At 45.0% G+C, this 18,558-nt stretch overlaps 1 protein-coding gene across 6 annotated transcripts in view; it reads left to right on the top strand.

Moving 5' to 3' along the window:
- The first annotated feature begins 839 nt into the window (after positions 1–839).
- Positions 840–18,558, top strand: part of AKAP13 (A-kinase anchoring protein 13) — a 205,971-nt gene continuing 188,252 nt past the window's right edge. For 3 of the 6 annotated variants that reach the window (XM_032122284.1, XM_032122283.1, XM_032122280.1), the window contains exon 1: positions 862–1,022. The gene's annotated coding sequence lies outside the window, so the exon portion shown is untranslated. Of the gene's footprint in view, positions 1,023–18,558 lie in introns of all 6 variants that reach the window. The other 3 variants (XM_032122281.1, XM_032122282.1, XM_032122285.1) reach the window with 2 other exon arrangements.

Raw genomic sequence — 18,558 nt, 5'->3', positions numbered from 1 at the left:
CTGGAGTGGGGACGCCAGAACTGCAACAACCAGAACAGGCCCTACAGCCGGAGCTCAGCACGTGGGAAGGCAGGATCCTAGAATCCTAGAATGGTTTGGGTTGGAAGTGACCTTAAGCATCATCCAGTTCGAACCTCCCTGTCATGGGCACAGACACGTCCCACTAGCGCAGGCTGTTCAAACATCCATCCAGCCTGGCCTTGAACTCTTCCAGGCATGAAGCAACCCAGAGATCCCCTTCCGATAAAAACAAACCCACAGCCTAAGGAGCTGCCTGCCGCACCACCATGTTACACACACGCAGCCGCCTCTCCCCCAGCAGTCGAGCAGCCGGGAAGGGGCACAGGCGAGGGCGAAGCCCCCAGGGCGGGGAGCGGGGCTTTCTCCAGCGCTGCTCACGGCGCACGGCAGGCCGGCCGGACCTCAGCCGCAGCCAGAGCTGTCGCTGCCGCTCGGCCCCGCACTGCCCGGCCCGGGGCAGCCCCGAGCAGCCCCCAGCAGCCCCGCACTGCCCGGCCCGGGGCAGCCCCGAGCGGCCCCCAGCAGCCCCGCACTGCCCGGCCCGGGGCAGCCCCCAGCAGCCCCCAGCAGCCCCACACTGCCCGGCCCGGGGCAGCCCCGAGCAGCCCCCAGCAGCCCCGCACTGCCCGGCCCGGGGCAGCCCCGAGCAGCCCCGAGCAGCCCCGCACTGCCCGGCCCGGGGCAGCCCCGAGCAGCCCCGAGCAGCCCCGCACTGCCCGGCCCGGGGCGGCCCCGAGCAGCCCCGCACTGCCCGGCCCGTGGCGGCCCCGCTGGGGCGGCGCATGCGGAGTGGCCGGGCCAGCCGAGCGGGCGCGGGGCGGGCGCGGCGGCGGCTCAGGTTGCGAGGCGGCAGCCCCCGGCCCTCCTCCCCTCCTTCCTGCCCGCCTCCCCGGGCGGAGAGCACCGGCCCGGCCGCCTCCTCCGCCCCCTCCCCGTCCCCGTCCCTCTCCCTTCCCTCCCGGCCCCGCTGCCAGGGGCGAAGCCGCACGCCGGGCCCCGCGGTGAGTCTGCCCCGCCGGAGTTGGGCGAAGGGGTGGGGGAAAGTTTGGGGAGGCCGGCGGCGGGGGCGGAGGGGTGGGCGCTCCCCGGGGACGGGGGTGTGCGGGAGCCCCCCTCCCCTTCCCGCGCCCTCGCACGCTTCCCCCGCCCTTCCTCCTCCTCCTCCTCGTCCTCGGGGGGTTTTTCTCCGGGCAACTTCGCGTGGAGCCGTTCCGGACGGCCCCTGTCCTCCGCGTGGCTTTATTCGTTTTCATTTTACGGCTCTCGGTAGTTTTTCATTTATTTGGAGTGTTGACTCGCGCGGCTGCTCCCCGCCGCTATTGTCTGCGGGCCGGGGCCGGGCGCGGTCTCCCCGCAGCCGGGCGGGGGTGGCGGCTGCCGGGGCGACGCGCGGGGACGAGCCCCGGTGTGCCCGGGGATGTGCCGGGGACACGCATCCGCCTGGCCCCCAGCCTCCCTCCCCACTGGGATTACTAATATCCCGGTCGGAACCCCTCTACAGGCTTGCAGACACAACTTTGTATCTCGGTTTATTGCACAGAAAGTCACCGAGGATTCGTATCAAGAGTCCCCCGCAACACGCTGGTGTTGGTGTGTGTCATCTATGGGTCTCAGTGGCATTTGGTGTCACTCAGAGGGTCATTGCCGTGGGGCCTGTTTCATGCGTTCACTCTGTTGCTTGAAAAGATAATTATTTTTTGTTCCTTCTCGAGTGCAGACGCTTCTTCTGAAGCTAATGCAGGAGTTTCTGTATGAGGATTGCGAAATGGTAGTTTTTCTTAACCTGTAAGCTGTTGGGGTTTATTAATCCGCCTTCTGTGACTGTGTTGTCCCCGCAAGTCGTATACAGGAGTTGGGATTTGCAGAGTCTGATTTTGCTGACCTCTGGAATTGGTTCTGCTCCAGTGTCCTTTACAGGGCTTCATGTTAGCTGGAGATTGGAGGTGGAAAAAAAACGATTTATAAAAAGTTGGGGTTTTTTTAAGAGTGTGTTGTAGCTATTCTGCTGTGGATGACCAGATAGGGATTTGATAAAGGGATTAGAAATCCTGTACTGCTGTAGGACAGTTGGTCACTGTGGCTCTCTGTAATCTCCGTCAGCCGTAAAACTTTAGGTACTCATGGAGATATGCAATGCAGTAGAAATATGTAAAGCATGTAGCTTCAGAGCTGAGTTTAGACAGTTGGTCTGAGATCCATGGATGTCTTGTATGCTGGGAGTTTTGGCTAATGTAATCTAATCGCTTTTAAAGGGCCCAGCTACATTAATTCTGTTTGTGGTGACTCTCTTGAGTCCCTTGTCTGGTCTGTTTCTCGTGTTTTGCTCACCTTTGCTGAGCTATTGTGGAATTGTAAGGGTGAACCAAGTTCCACGTGGGTCCTTGAAGGAAAGATACTAATGATTCATTTATTGCGGTGTTAGAGGAGGTGTACTTTTATACATAGATGCCTTAGTAGTGGGAGTAGATTGATGTTAACCTCATAACATCCCTGTCTGTGGATAGAAGCTGCTGTCTGTACTAGAGGGACATTTGCTGTGCTTTCGGACATGGTGACAGTGTTTTGTTTGCACACTTCAGATTGGGTTTATTTTTTGTTTTGGTTTTTTTTTACAAGCCTGATACCAGGGTGAGAGTTCATTAGGCAAGGTGAGGATCATCTGGGCACGTGTTTTCCCTTGTCACGGGTTCAAGCATGTCCCTGTCGCCCGTGTTCATGGGTTGAGCCTCTCTGTCGCCCGTCTGTCCTTGCAGTGCTGCCCAGTGCTGGGCAGACGGGCTAGCCTGGGGCTGTTGCTGGAAGGGCACGGGTGTTGAGTTCTGCCAAGCAGACAGGTTTTGTAGGTAGTCTGAATGACGAGTCCCCCGCAGGTAGTGTGGGTGAGCTGTGCTGCGTGACGGCGTTCCAGCCTGGCTCTCCTGCCCAGCTCCGGCGGCCACAGATGGCCAGCATAGCCCGAGAGGTGAGGACACGACGTGTTCGAAGTAACAGAGTCCAGCCAGGGACTGCAGCCAGAGAGAAAGGCAGGAGCTCGATGTTCCTGATTTACAGCTTCGCTGCATCAAAGGAGGGAAATGCAGTTAAGAACTCAAAGCTGCTCATAGGAACAGAGCTCTGCCAGGTACTATCCGATGATGGATGTTTTTAAACACAGTCTGCGTAGCGCAGCTTTGAGACTTGGGCATATGCAGAACTCACTAATCTCTCAGCAGGATATATTTGTGAGTAAGCCGTGTTCTGGTCTAGGGTACGCTCCTGTGCTAAGAGGAGGATTAAGTACTGTTAAAGGAATCTGGTTATTCTATCCAAAGCATGAATTAAGAACAGCAGTCAATAAATTATACTGGAGGAAAAAAACATTGGTAGGTTTACTGGTGGTGTTCACATGCTCCTGTGTTACAAAAGCAGTGGGGTTCTTTCATATAATTTTCTGCTGGAATAATAAGTTCTAATAAATTACCACTTAACAAAAAAATCATTAGTAGAAGCTGCTGTGTCTGCTGTATCTACTTCTTCTCCACTGTTTCCAGGACACCAGTGTATCAGTTTTCTCTGCCTGGTATTTGGTGGTGATCCACTCACCAATAAAACTGACCTTGAAGCAGCTTGGAAGCTTTTCTGCTTATTACTGTTGTTGGTTATCTCTGCAATCTACTTGAGTGCTATTAAATGCTATTTCTATAGGGGTTCCCCACACAGGCAATAAATAGCCTGAAGTCAGCTAAACCACACAGCTGATTAGTATGGAGGAACTATTTGGTTTTGGCTTTGCTCTACTGGTGGAAGGCACTGCTAAGAAGTTAAAAACTTGAGCAAATGGCTAGATAGTCTGGGAGGCCATAAAGGCATGATACGCCCTCCCTGTGTGATTGTGGCCCCGTGTTTTACCAGTCTCCTGGAAAGGGAGTTGGCTGTTGGCATGGTTTCCAGCTGGAGGATAACTCCTATTTGCTGGCACATGAGAGGCTGGATGTGGAAAGCTGGGGAGGAAAACACCTTGCAGCCTGCACCTTGTGATTACTGGGTGCTGCTCAGTGCCAAGTGTTCATGTGCTTGCTTGCATTGATCACCTGTAGGACAGATAAAGGTAATGACTGACGTTCTGAAGCAGCTGATAGCTCTGGTGTAAATAAGAGTCCTTCTTTGCTGCCCTGGGCTTTGCCACAGGGGATATAATCCAGTTGGGAGCCTGGTTTAGGGCTGGCATGTACCACCTGGTCAGTCACATCCAGGAAGTCTTGCACCTTCTCTAAATCAAAACTTGTTTTTAGGATGTTGGATATAATGCAATTTTTATGAATAGCTTAGTCATGCTTCCCTTTTTTTTCTCTTCTAAAACAGCTGTCAACAATCTCACTGTGAGGAGGGAATCGGCCACTCCTTGTACTTACTGAATAGTCAGACACTTCAGCCTGGCATTGCACTTCTTTGTGACTTTTGGAAGCAAAGCCGTGGATGTGGCACAATGGCTTCTTTTTATTTATTTATTTATCAAGCCTGCCTTTTTCCCTTTGCGAATGACCTTTATGCAAATCTAGAAGGCAAAGCCCATCACCGGGAGTTAGCTGGTTAGTTACTTCGGTTAGTGATAAGAAAATATGATGGCAGTGCTCCAGGAAAAGCAGCTTTGCTGGGAACTTGTTGCTGCAGTGAAGCTATACCGATCATTTTCAGAACTATATACCTCTATATATTTATGGTGCTTGGTCAGGGAAACAGGGTGACTCCTCTCGTAATGCCTGCATGACAAATAAGCTACGACGCCACAAATCCTGTAAAGACTTTATTGTCCTTCTCGAGGTGGCTGGTGGAGACATGCAGTAGGTAAAAGTTTCAGTGTCGTCCTAAACTTGAACTGCAATTTTGTCGTCTCATGTCTTTTGTGTGTTGGTATAGGCGTAAGCAGCTTCTTCCAGTTCCCCAGCTGGGCCATACCGGGGGTTTTGGGTCTGTTCAGCAAACCAGATTGGGAAATGGATCCCAGTTAAGAATGCATTATTGTTTTTTAGTCTATACAATTCATAACTTGTATCAATTAAGAAAAAGTTCATTCTTTACCTGCATCAGTTACCTGACTCATGTTCCTTTGTGTTATCACAAGCAGCTGCTGTGGCAGAGGGTCGGATGTTTCCACCAGGAGAAACCTAAACTCTTGGAAGTTCTTTTCCAATTGCAAAGAGGGCATTTGACTGTGGTGCCTATCCCTGTTTTATGGCATGTGAAGATGACATGGGAGATAGATGTTTCTGAGATAAGCCAGTAAGTTAAATGTCAAAGTGTTTAATATTTAATTTCTGTAAGACAGCAGTTATTTCTGTCAAGAGTGAAGATAAATCTTTTCTGCAAAATAAGTTCTGCCATTTTAATACTATTTTTTAAAGTTTTCTTTATAATCATTTTAGGTAGGCTGCTCGGTTGTTGAGGAACAGGGGAAGAAAGTGCAATCACAAGTATTAAGTAATCAACAGTTCTTAAAAAGTATGCAGTGTGATACCTTGGAAAAAGTAAGCTTTAGTTCTCTTGTAGCTGTAATGGATCACATGTTGTGACATGGTCAGGCAGTCTAACAAGACTATTTTACATATATTGAAAAGAAACCTAAAAATCTGATGCTGAAGAGTTTATTGGACGATTTGTAATATGGGTGAAAAAAAAGTTAATTCTTTGTTGGCATAGCAGTGTAGTTCTTACAGTCCAAATGCTCAGATATTTAATCTAGGGTTGGAGAAAACATAAGGCAAAATGACCCCTCAAACTGCTATCAGCACCTTCTACAGCACTTGTGTTGAGGGCTTGAAATACAGTATATTCCAATCATGTTTTGGGTATGAGGTTGGGTTTGGTGCCTCTGGGTGTGGTCTTCTGGTGGTGTGGGCCTTAGGGACCTCCGTGGTTGGTGGAGGACCTTGACTGTGGCCTTGGCTGCAGCATCCAGAATGGTGCTTCTTCACCAGTGAACTTGTAATTCTGTACCACAGGTTGTCTTGACAAAGATGATTCTCCTGGACCACTTGTATTTTTCTTGAGTCTCTTTCCCCATCCCAATTCACTTTTATATTTCTTTAAGATGATCCAGTCTCTTCAGTGAAATTTTTGGTTTTTTTTAATTTCTGTGATTCCATAAGCTGTTCATAATAAATAATTTTCCCATTTGGCTACTCTTGTCTTTCCAAAACTGGTTGTAGTTTTTTGTTCAGTCAATATGACAACTGAACTGTCATAGTTTTCTTGTAGGTTTGATCCTTTCAGGAGGACACCTTTTGATTTCCTTGAAAATCATGGGGTGGAGGCTGATTACTCATTGGCTCCTGTGGAGTTGCTATTCTTAGATACTATTCAAAATGTATGAGCTCAGGTAGTTGCAAGTGATCCATTGCATCTTTGTTTCAAGCACTTGTGAAATTTTCTAGTAGACTCTGCAAAATTTTCCACAGCATCTTCTGACTGCTCCTAGTCTCTTTTTGTATTTTTTTGACTACTTTCAGGTGGCTGATCTAACTTTCCCTTTAGTCTTGTTACTGAACCGTTTTTACCTTAATGTTACATTTGCAAAATACACGGTGAGAGATCTCCCCAAATTGTTTTTTAATGTGAGATGTTATTTACAGTGTGACAGCACTGCTGAGATTAGCCTGATCCAGTGTAAAAGGAAGGATTTAAGGATTTTCTTCTGTAGCAGCTACTTCAGGCTTTATTTCTGAGTGCAAGGGGGAAAAAAAAAAACCAATGAATTACTTAAATACAGGGCTGAATTTTGATGAGACTTTTTCACTATGAGCATGATTTAAAGTGGTCTTAAAGGTCATTTGATGCTGATGATCAAAACTTTGTCTGGAGAGAAAGTGCCTGATGTGTCATGTTTGAGTCCTCTGTGCTTTTTATCACCCATGACTAATGCAAACTGGAGCAGCAAGTTATGTTAAAGTCTCTGACATATTTGTATCTTCATCGAAACCGTATCTGAGGTTTCTGGCAAAGTTACTTGGGAAAGTAAATCTTTTTCCCAGTGTGCCTCTGCCCTAAGTGGTGTAACTGTTCTGTAAGTCTGAATGCTGCACTTAGTAAAACCATTACAAACAAAGGTTTTGGCATGGAGCATAAACTGGACCGTCTTCAGACTCAAACTACTGACTCACCCATTCTTTTCCCATGGATTAACACACCTGGCATGTGTCACGCATGGATGCTGGCCGACTCGTCGTGTTCTTGCAGGTATCCCTGTTTTCAGCGTAGGGAAGACCAAAGTGGGAGTGTGAAGGTGCACAGCGACCTCCTGCAGTTAAAAACCTCCTGCTGGAAGTTGATACTGAGGATGGGTTTGTCCAAAGGCTTCTTTTGCCATTTTCTTGATGTCACCGTGCTCCTGCTACTTTTTAGGGATGCACAGAGTGGTTGCTTGTGCGAAGTCTCTCCCTTCAGGGCAACAATACAGAAAGCTGTGTTGTGTCGGGCCGTGGGTTGTCTGGCTTAGTTTCCTGCCTTGTGGTGTTGGTTGTGGGTTCTTGGGGAGGTGTGAGAGCAAGAAAAGTCCACACTAGTGGGCACAGTGAGATTCAATACCAGGATGTGTGGCTATCAACACCCGGCCAAATCCTAAATTTTACTATCAATAGGAAGAGGGAAAATAAGGGCTGGTGAGGGGTGAGATTGCTGAAGGGAATGTGTCTTGGTTGCTTTGCACTCACTGTTTTCCATCCTGAGTTTCCTCTGGGATGCTGAAGCTTTTGGTCCCATAATAGCGGTGGGACAATGAATGCTTGGATGGAGGAAGCAGGTGTTAAAGGAAGGGGGGAAGTGATTTATTTTGGGGGGAAGGGGAGGACAGGATGACCATATTTGACCCTTATACAGAGTAATTTCTTTTGGCTCATGAGCTTGTGCACGGCATGCTTCCTAATTGCTGAGCCCACAAGTAAGATGGCAGCAAAACTGGGACTTGCTTTTTTTTAGTTAATACCACTTAGTGAGTCAGCCAAGGAGTGAGGCTTACGTGATGTACCTCTGGTGTTACGTGATGAGTTCTGTTGTTTTGTTCCCTGTTACCATAAATCTTTCACTGCAGCAGCAAGGCTGCGGTGCTGATGGCACTGGACATCTTTGAGTCTGCACTTTGTACTTGGGAGTGCTGGTTTTTAATTGTTTAAAACCAAACTGGAGATAATTGAGTTTACACGTGGCCTAGATTAGAACAGTTTCTGTAGTCTGATCTGAAGGGCTTTGAGTTGGTGCAGAGGGTGATTCTGAGATGAAGTATAACAGGGCTGCTTCACGTGCTGTGTAGCAGATGTGTTTGCATCCGTAGCCCAAAGAGTTCCCATCCTGGGAGTAATGACAACACTCCATTTCAGTGGGGTTTTCAGCCTGTGCAGGAACCTCTCTCGAACATGGGAGTCAGTTTTTCCATCACTGAGTGTTTTGCTGCCACTCCACCCATTTTTATGATGAGTGATCATCGTCTAAGAGCACAGTGGAGCACAAGAGGTGGTGAGCAAACCTTTTGTTGCATTAAATGTAAATGTTTATAGTTTCTCTTCTCCTAGCAGCTGCAGAAAAAGTAGGTTGTCTCAGCTGGGTAGAGAAATAAAGACTAAACCCCTTTTATATGTACTGTCATAAAAGAAGGCCTTGTGTAATAAACATTCATTTCACAAGGTCCAGGTGTCTCTTTACACTTTTGTGTGATTCAAGGCGAAATGTTGCTGCAGGTTTTTCTCTATTGTAGTGCAGATGCCAGCAGGAAAATACATACACATTTGACCTCAGACCCATTGTGGGACGATGCTGGGGGTTATGTTGGTACCCACTGTGTGGCTGCGTTTGTGTGCTGGTGGCTCCTGCAGAGTTGAGCAAAGTTTGTGCAGTGGGAATTAGGGAGTCTCCAAAATTTGGAGCTGCTTTTCCACCCCGGCCAGAGCTACTAATTAATTTTGGAAGAGTATTTTGGTTATGTACCCTGAAGAGGGGTGTATGTAGCATGGAGGCTGAGATTTGAGCACTTAACTAGCATAAAATACTTTTAACTAGCTTATAAAAGTATTTTCTTGAGTGGGTGCCTTTCTTGTCTCTCTGTAAGATGCTGATGGGAGTGGGGTGATGGGAGCAGATTTCTTGGGAGCTGTTCCACAGTTAAAAGAGAGCTTTGGTCCCTGTTTTCATGAGCAGCGTATTAAGCCAGGAAAAGACCTAGACCATTGCGTTAAGAGCTTACAAGTTCAAACTGTGGATAATAAATATGTTTGCATGGATGTTAAGAGGATTAATTGTTTGTGAAGTGCATTGAAAGCGGGAGAATTAAAGAAGTACTTAAGTGGGAACTGGCTTCGTGTCACGTAGGTCTCATAAATTTGTTTCTCCCTCCTTGCAGTCAGTTTCAAGTTGTGTTTCTTGATCGGTGTGAAATTTACCTGTCAGTCCCACACGTTTTCCTGTGTTCTGGGAATTTTGCAATTTACCTATGGGCAGTAAGGTGGTAAAATGTTGTCTTTTCAGATGGCATTTCTGAAGGAGGAGTGCTCTGCTGCATGTGATGTGTTTCCTTCTGCAGCTGGTATTGGCTCTACTTAAACCGTGGGGTTTAGTGCTTAGACCTCCCTAGTTTTTCCTTTATCAGATTAGCTAGGATTTTGGCAGGACTTTGTGCTACTTTTTCTTAGCCAATCAACTTGCATGTGAGTGTTCAGTAACTTTCTTGCTTTATAATCTCAAAGTTCAGAAGTCATCGGGTTCTTTGAGACTAATACGAGATCCTATCCCAGCAACAACTTACGGAGGGTGGAGAAAAGGAAAACACTTGAATGTGTGGAGAGCAAGTTTTGAAATGAAAATTCAGAACTACTTGAGGAAGATGGAGGACCTGTGGCAAAGAAAGTGCTTGAAAATGTATACATCTTCCTGAAGCTACAAAACATGAGTGTGCTTTTTACCCTTTCTTTGCTGGATTATTTGCAGGACCCATCCCCTCTGTGATGTCAGTTAATACTATGATATGGCAGATAAATGGCAGTCAAACAGTTACTGTACAATTGCATTATATAAAAAGATCAAACATTATGATAAAATGTATCAAGTGAGTATAAATTTATCAAGCTTTTTAATACTCTGCTTAGAGGGGTCTTAATTCCCCCCGCCCCCCCCCCACGAATGAATTGTAAAAAATCTTTGCCAATTTTTACTAAAAATCTAGTCCGATCAATGCTAGTGATATTGATTAAGAAATAATACTACTATTTGCATAAATACCTGTGTGTATTTATGCCTTGGGCTTGTGATATTTCAGTGCCAAGAGAAACTTAGGCCATTTTGGAGGAAACATGCTCTAAGTCTTGTTAAATTTTTTCTTTGGGTAAGTACATAATTTGGTGTTTGCAGTGAAGGAAATACATTGTTTTCTTTGCAGGGTTTTTTTTTGGTTTTTTTTTTTTTTTTGATTATTAGATAAGTCTGAGTCTGAGCCACTGGATACCTTGGGAAAGAAGAAGGAGACTTGGTTTAGCATTTGGTGGAAGTTGGACTGAGGAGCAGGAGCAGTGTGGTTGAGTTAACATGGCTGTGATGCTCGGCAGAGCAGCATTTTAAATTCCCACACAAGAGATGTTCAACTCCGTCTGCTTGAGACCTTGTTGCTTCTGGCTGGGTGGAAAAAAAAATGCCCACGATGGAGAGGAGAGAAAGAAGTGTTGGGATGCTGCTAGATGAAAGCCTAGCGTCAGTGGGGAATTTGGGAATATGCCCGAGGCAGTGTCAAACTCTGGGAGTGTGCCTTCCAGCCAGGGAGAGTTGCAGGGTGGCAGTGGCAGGGACCACCCTGCACGTTGGGAACTAGTTGTCACCTCTGCTTCATGCTCAGCTTCGAGCTGTCCCTTGTTGAAGAGCAGCCTTTGGGGTGTGCACTGGGCACTCAGCAGCGTCCTGTGATGAGACAGGAGTAATCCTGTTTTTGGCCTTCTCTGTGACTTTACCAAACTTGAATTCACTGCTCAGTGCAGGATGCTGAACCCCTGGTGCTTGATGTGCCAGGTCCTGGGTGTAGCTGCCTTGATCAATGTCCTTGTCCTGCCGAGGAGCAGAAGCAGGATCAGAACAGACACTGATCTCTGCCTCTTCAAATTATCTGTGTTAACTCCCTGATGTCTCTTATTCAGAAAATAAATTTTGTCTTGTACATCCAACCCAGAAAAGTGCTTATATATCCAGCAGCCAGGAAATTGAATGAGTCCTGATCTATTCTTAATTTCTTGTGTTTCCTGTGGTTTTATTGTTTGTGTTACCAGCCCTAATATTTACATACTTTTGAATGAGCTTTTCTTTTTTTGGAAGATACTTCTTTGTTTGTAGGCCTTGCAAAACAGGTTCTTCCATTTTTTTTTTTTTTGAATAACCAAACAACTTACTTTCTCAAAGGAGTAGGAGGAAAAAAAAAGGAAGATTATAGGAATCACCAAAGGGAGATATCTAAGAATAGATTTTTTTTTTTTTTGGTTGATGATATGCTAAGACTCATTCTGAACTTGCATATATCCTTCCAAATGTCCTTGGGCTCTTTTGAGAGCTTTGTAAAACTTCTTGCATATGAAATTAAGTGCTTGTGGGTGCTTTATCTGCATAGCAGATGCGTTTACAGTTGGCATTTTAAATGCAAAGGTGCTTCCATGAAAAATGCTTGTAAGAACAAAGCTGTAGTTCCCACTGAAACCCCAAAGACATAGGAAGACAAGTCGGTGGAGTCTGCTGCATTAATGTTTGAAAGTAGTGCTGGTGAGTTTTGTGCATCTGTGCATCTCTGGAAACCGATGTAGTCTTTTTTTTTTTTTTTTTCTGCAAAGTAAGGAAAATTTCACAGTTACCCTTTCTTCTGGATATGGAGGACTGATAGAGCTGATGTTCTTCAGGAGGTCTGTCCCTTGGTACATCAGCTGGCTGCCTTTTCCGTGGATGTTTGCTTTCCTTTAGTAATTCTTTAGGAACTAATTGGAAATTGTCAATTTTTAAAAAACAAAGTGTTTTCCGTAGAATTGTGATCAGCCTTTATTTGCAGGTATTACTGTTCTGTGTTGAATTTCCAGCTAATCTTCAACCATTGATTTCTTTCAAAAAATAAGACAGAACTTCAGGACTTTTTCTTCCAAATCTCTTCTGCCTGCCATGGAATAAAACCTATTTGCACGTTGATGAATAGTGGCTGGGAAGCCTGTCTGGTTCTGCAACAGGACCCATAAATAGCATTAGTGTCTGGTTTACTTTGGGAAGGAAGGTGTCCCGTTGTGGCAGTGGCAGGAGAGGAGCCTTGCACTCACTCCCAGTAAAGTTGTCCTGTCTGGGCAGTGTTCACCAGCACGAAGCTTTGAGAAACATGATACAGTGTCTCTGCTGAGATACAGAACCCCTTTGAAAGCTCAAGAAAATACTGACATAGAAATGGGTAGTACTGGTCTTTTTATTTTCTCTATCCCTCTGCTGTGGGCTCAGAGAGGACTTGGAGGATCATAATATGGTGTGAAAAAATGTTTCCCTCATCATCCTTCCTATCTCTGGCTGCAGGGAGCACCTTGGGACATGCAGAGCACACTGTTGCATGTGGTCTCTGTCTAACGCTTTAGTGTGTTCGGGTGGATGGGGCAGCACTTGGAGTAGCTGTTCCAGTTGCCAAACTGGATCTGGCAGCTCATTATCAAACCTGTTGGGTCTCAGGACTGAGGTTTGGATGAATGCCTCTGAAATGCACCCTTCCACCAAGGGTATTTTCAGGTTTGGTCTTCGGAGCATTTGGTTTGTGGCACAGTTGCTGAAGGAGAAGCTGTCCTCTGTGCTAGATCAAAAGTCAGTTTATTCTGGAAAATGGAAAGAAAATGTCCAGGTGGTTCAGGGGTGGCACAGTTAACCATCTCTACCCCAGAAGCAAGTGTGTGTGCAAAAGGGCAATGGCTGGTAATTATCTCAAAGTGGATGGGGCTTGGCATGCTTGTGTCCTGTTTGGATGGCAGTGGGCAAAATGAAACCAGGCAAAGTTTCAGAACTGGGAGAAAAAAAAACAATTTAATTTTCTCCCCTTTAACGAAGGCGATGGTAAAACGCTCCCTTGCTGCGTGGTATTTTCCTTTCCTAAACTGCTTGTGGCATGGTTATTGCTGGATGTTGTGAAATGTAAATAACACCAAGGTAGTGAACTCGGCATTCCCGGCTCCTTGGCAGTGCTGGTGAATGGAAACATCTGTCCAGGGCCTCTCCAGTTCCCTTTCCTCACACAGCTCCTGCTTCGAGCACAGTGCGGGGCTGAACGTGCTGCAAAGTCCTGCAAGCCCTCTGCTTAACTTTTCCATGTCTGCACCACACAAACTGGAGGAAAATCTAGAGGGTAAAGGGAGTGATGAATTTTTTTCCCGTAGATATTTTAGTGCAAGTCATTCAGATTCCTGATGTTGTGATGCCAGCCTGCGAATGGAACAGACCTGAGCTCGTGCTCTTCGCACAGTCCAGCTGTTCTGGTGTGTGCATCTCTTGCATTTCACTCTCAAATCACTCACTCGCCAAATGCATAACTATTCCCTGTCTCTCCCATTCAGATTATACAAATAGGCTGTGGCAGGGTGTAAGCTTCACTGAAAAGGATGTGTTGGTTTGCAGGCCTGGGGATGGGTGATAGGGGTTGAACTATTTTGTTACCTGTTAGAAAGGAGTGGGAGCCAAGGGGACAACACAGAACTGCAGCAGCAAGTGCAGGAGGAGGGTGGGAAACCACCTTGGTAATGCACTTGGAGTTTCCTCTGAGCTTGGGTGGGAGATCTTAGTAGCTTTTTACTTACTGGGCATAAAAAAACCCCAAACAAAACCAAAACCAAACAAAACCCCGAAACCTAAGTAACCATGCAAATAATGCAGGAAATACATAGTGAATGTTTCATGATTGGGAGAGATAGTAACTGGGGCTTCAGAGCTTTAGGTTGGCTACAGGATGTAAAAATACTGCTTGTGTTGGTGTGGGTGGGTGTTGTGTACCAGCTTCATTGACAGTTTGGGCTGTAAAACTGACTTTGTGATCTTCAGACAGTGCTTTGAAGTTGTTTTCATTTCAGCTAGAGAAATTGTTATGAATTTTGTCCTGTTGGTGGAACTTGAAATTGAGATGTTGTCCTTACAAGGTGTTTTCATGGTGGTTTTAATTGTTTTATTTTTATTTTTTTTATTTTTTAATCATAAATTGGGAAAATGGATGGGAGAAGGAATGGGATGATCTTGTTCCTTTTTAAAGGTAGGAATACCAACTATTTTTCTCTCCTCTCTCACCCCTTGTGTGTGTAGTGAAAAAGAAGTGTCAGTTTTTAAACAGATCAAACCTCTTTCTAGCACATAACGTTGGTTTGAAGTGAGGCTGCATGGCTGGGTTTTGATGGGTTAGGGATATATATTAGATGAATTAATACAGCCATCTGAGATGCATTTATGAAAACTCTTTTTTTTTTTTTTTTTTAAGCTTTCAGTGTTTTTTTTCCTTTGCTGTCAATATGTAAAGAAATACTTCAAGGGAAGCCTTAACTGTGCTAGCCAGGGACTAGTTCTGCATGCTGTATATCCTGTTCTGAAAAAAGTGGCTTATTCTTAACATAAATTACATACTCAGAATTAAGTAAGATTAAAATTACAGTGAAGGCAGGCTAATATGGGTTTTACTCTGCTGAGGAGTTTGGCTTACAGCTTGCGTTGGAGCCTGAAGTTGAATTTGAGCTGCCAATTCAGCTGAAGTGTAAAATGCCTCCCAGTCTCAACTGGAGTAAGCTAATGCAGAGTTTTAATGGAATTACATTTTTTTCCCCTCCTTTACATTGGACAGATTTATAAAGAATTACTCTGATGATTTTATTTTCCCCTTTGAGTAGTTCCAAAAGCTAATACAAAGCATCATTGCATAATGGAGGGGTGGACAGCAGAATGCTTCTGAGATCTCCAGTGTCACTCCAGGATTTTCAGCTCTGTAAATAATTGCTCAAGGCAAAGGTACACTAATATTATTTGATGAACAGGAAGTCTACAAATAGCCATGGTAGTTTGCCATAATTACATTTGCAGTGGTGCAGGTGTTGAGCCTTACCCATAACCAGGAAAACCACTGCTTCAAATAGATGGATTTGTAAGAACATGTGGGTGAGGAGATGGGATGTAGGTTTGAAGGAAAGTACATCAGCAAATTTGAATTTAAAGGTTTAAAAATTTTTTAAGAAGTTTCAGGAGGTGTTGCTGATGGCACTGCTACAATGGCTTGGCTTTGTAACAGCAAAACAAAACCATCCAAACCCCCATTTCTTCAGAAATGTCAAGATACCCTTAGATTTTTATTTGTTTTTAAGGGATTATGGTTGTCTTTGGTTGATGTGCTGCTGGTTCTGCTCAGGGCTCAGTGGTATTTGTTACTGTGGTAGTGTCGGCTCATGCTTCTTACATCCAAATCTTTCCTCAACTCATGTGATGCAAAAATCCTTTTCTTGGTTGTGTTGGTGACCAGAGCAGCTAAGTGTGAATCTTGAGCAGCTGGTTAGGTGACACTCCACGTCTCCTCCAGACAGTGAGAGTATTCAAGCACTTCATTAATACTTAACTTGAGCTGTCTCAATGAGATGGCTGAAGGAAATGAAATGCTGTCATTAAAATAATGCTGCCAGAAACGCCTGAAATTGACTATACTGGGAGACTGACTCATCCTGCCCTTGCTCTGGGAACATGGCTGGATGTGTTGGGATGGTATCCTGCTTTTTTTTCCATAACTTCATGACCTCGAATCACCAGCCCGTGAGTTTACTTGGGAACAGACTGATGAAGGAGAGAAGATGATATGCAAATGGGAAGGTTTCTGTGGGTGATTCTCATAGCTGAAATTGTCTGGGAGTAGTTATTTTGAGAGGAAATCTTGGCTCGTGTTCATTGAGCTGAACTACCAAGAGCAGCCTGCGAGGTGGAAGAAAAAGGGATGGGGAGAAAGGAAGCAGGTGGTGAGAGGATGTGTGTACCAGAGGAGTGAAGCACCACTCATGTTATCTCTTCCAAACCCTCTATTTTTCCTCCCTCTAGAGATGGCCATTATTTCAAGTGAGCCCTGAGGTTTGGAAAAAGAGGTTTGGTATGTGTGTGAGCAGCAAGTATTGAGAACATTGTTGTGCTGTGTGTAAATTCAGCATGGAAGTTTATAACTGAGATGCACGGTGATGTCTTCACTCAAGTTTGGCTGTGAAGCTTTGGTGGGCATACCAAAGTACTTGTTGTGAGCCCAAATGGGCTGGTATAAAAGTAAATAAATACTTGTAAAAGATTGTCTTTATCTTGCTTGGTACTGTTCCTGAGTGTTTCTCTCAACTTTGGATGTTCTTGAAGAAATTGCTCTTTCTTAGCTTAAAAAGCAGCACTTAAGATATTTAGACAGAAGTGGTGCTGCCTCTCCAGAAAGGAATATTTGTATAAATGTTTAAAGTGTCCAGTTAATCTGGCAGGATTGTGACCGAGGCACGATACCGTGGCTGTGTTCACTTACACTGTAATTATGAATGGTTTGTGCTGTGAGACAGTGTGATGGCTTCAGCGCTGCCTTTTTGTTATAAATACAGCGTCTCTGGGCTGTATTGTTTAAAGACTCCTTTGGAAGCCTGATTTAATAGTGGAGCTGAGTGAATAATTCAAAACCTTTTTATCAAGTACTTGTTTAAATTCTTAAATGAGCTCACCATAACCTTTTTATGTACCCCTCCTGCGTGTGTCATACAAATATTAGAATAATTGAGTTTTACTAGTGCAAATGTTTCTGTGAAGCAAATTTTTAGAGCTTGATGTATGACTGTTTATGGAAAGGGGAATGTTAAAATCTCACACACCAGTGCCTATGCCAGAAACTTGTGCTGGCTTACTTAGGAAAAGGGTGGGGGGGTGGGACCCTTGGCTTTGTTGGAGCAATCCTAACAGAGTTGGGTTGTCAGATTGACTTGTTTGCACTTTCAAAAGTGAACACATGTATTTAAAGGAATTTCAGCTATATCTCTCTTACAGGCCATTCTACAAACAGTAGCAGTACTTAGTTTAAAATATTTGCTTTTTTTCAGATAAGTACTATTTCTGACTCTTTCCTTTTCTCCGCCTTACATGAGATGAAGCAGCACATTCAAAATGCGTCTGCTTAGCATCACTGAGCAGCTTAACAAAGGGATGCAGACGAGAGACAATCCATAGTTACCTTCCAGGTTTCATCATCCCTTGGCTTGAAGTCCAGTCCAGGCTGGAGGAGAGCCTTGCAGATAGGTAATTTGAGTGGATTTAGCGTGCCTACTCACATGTATTAATGTGCAGACTTGCTGGTGAAAGCTCATTAGTGTTAAGTCACTTCTGAGTACTGATGGTCTTTAAAAGGCAAATGAAAGCCTTGCAACCAGGATGTCTGCAGAATTGGCATCCATTTGTCTTCTGCTTCTGAAGAAAAACATAAGACTTAAAAATTGAAAGCCAGCTCAAGAAGCAGGAGTTGAGGATTAGGCAGGGAACTGGGAGATGCTGTTTTCTCAGTGGAGAATTGTTGCTTAATTGGCTACAAGAATTTAGTCGAGGCTGTTTGCAGACAAACCTTCTCCTGTGCATGCTCTGGCAGTCCTCTAACCTTCTTGGCACTGCTGAGTATGTGCTTGGAGATGAGATGGAAAATCCTTACTCTTTCAATGCATCATGGGTTTGCAAAGCCTGATTTGCATGTACAGGGTTTGCTCTCTGAGTTTTGGATTTCTTTGCTGTTTTTCTCTCTGAATTCCGCTGCAGCCGCCTTGCCCAGGAACGTGCTGAACGCCAGCCACTGGTAATGCCACATGCCCCTCGCAATGTGTGCAGAAATCTGGAATTGCAGGCTTGTGTGGCCAAGAAACTACTACTTGAAATCTTCCATTGCCTTCAGTCACAGCTATTCCAAGTGTAACTACTGACACTACAGATGCTAGAAACTGGGCATCTGTGTATCTATGCCCAGGCCTATGGGAAACATAAGGTGGTCTTTAGAAGTAGGAATTTTTAGGTTTTGGGGTTATTAAAAAAAAAACCAAACTGACCTCCAAACCCTGGCATCATCACAACAACCAACCTTGAATTTGCAGAAGGCAGGCAGTGAAACGTAAGAGCCAAGTAAACCTGGTTTTTTTTGGCTTTCCTGAAATTGTCATATGTGTAAAGTCATATTTTCACAGAACAAAAATGAGTTGTATCCAGCTCTGTACCAGTGGGCGTGGGCCTCTGGTTGTGATGTTCTTGTAGTCTGTCAGCTTGAGTGGGAAGAGTGTTCAGGCTTGGTCCGACTCCCTTGAATCAGCTGTAGCATTGCTGCAGCTGGGTGTTTATCAAGCTGAAAACACCAAGGAAAATCTCATTCATGGCTCTTCATTTCCTTGTTATGCAGTATCAGTTCTAACTTGTCGCTGTGGGTTCCTTAGACCTGAAAACAAATGGGAAATTTTGGGTGGATTTTTGCTTGTTTTTAATTAAATATTGGTGTAACAAGAGTTGTTTTGTGACAAGAAAGACCCAACA

The sequence above is a fragment of the Corvus moneduloides genome, chromosome 13, assembly GCF_009650955.1.
Source record: "Corvus moneduloides isolate bCorMon1 chromosome 13, bCorMon1.pri, whole genome shotgun sequence".
Classification (NCBI taxonomy): Eukaryota; Metazoa; Chordata; class Aves; order Passeriformes; family Corvidae; genus Corvus; species Corvus moneduloides.
This window is presented reverse-complemented; position numbering and strand designations above follow the sequence as displayed.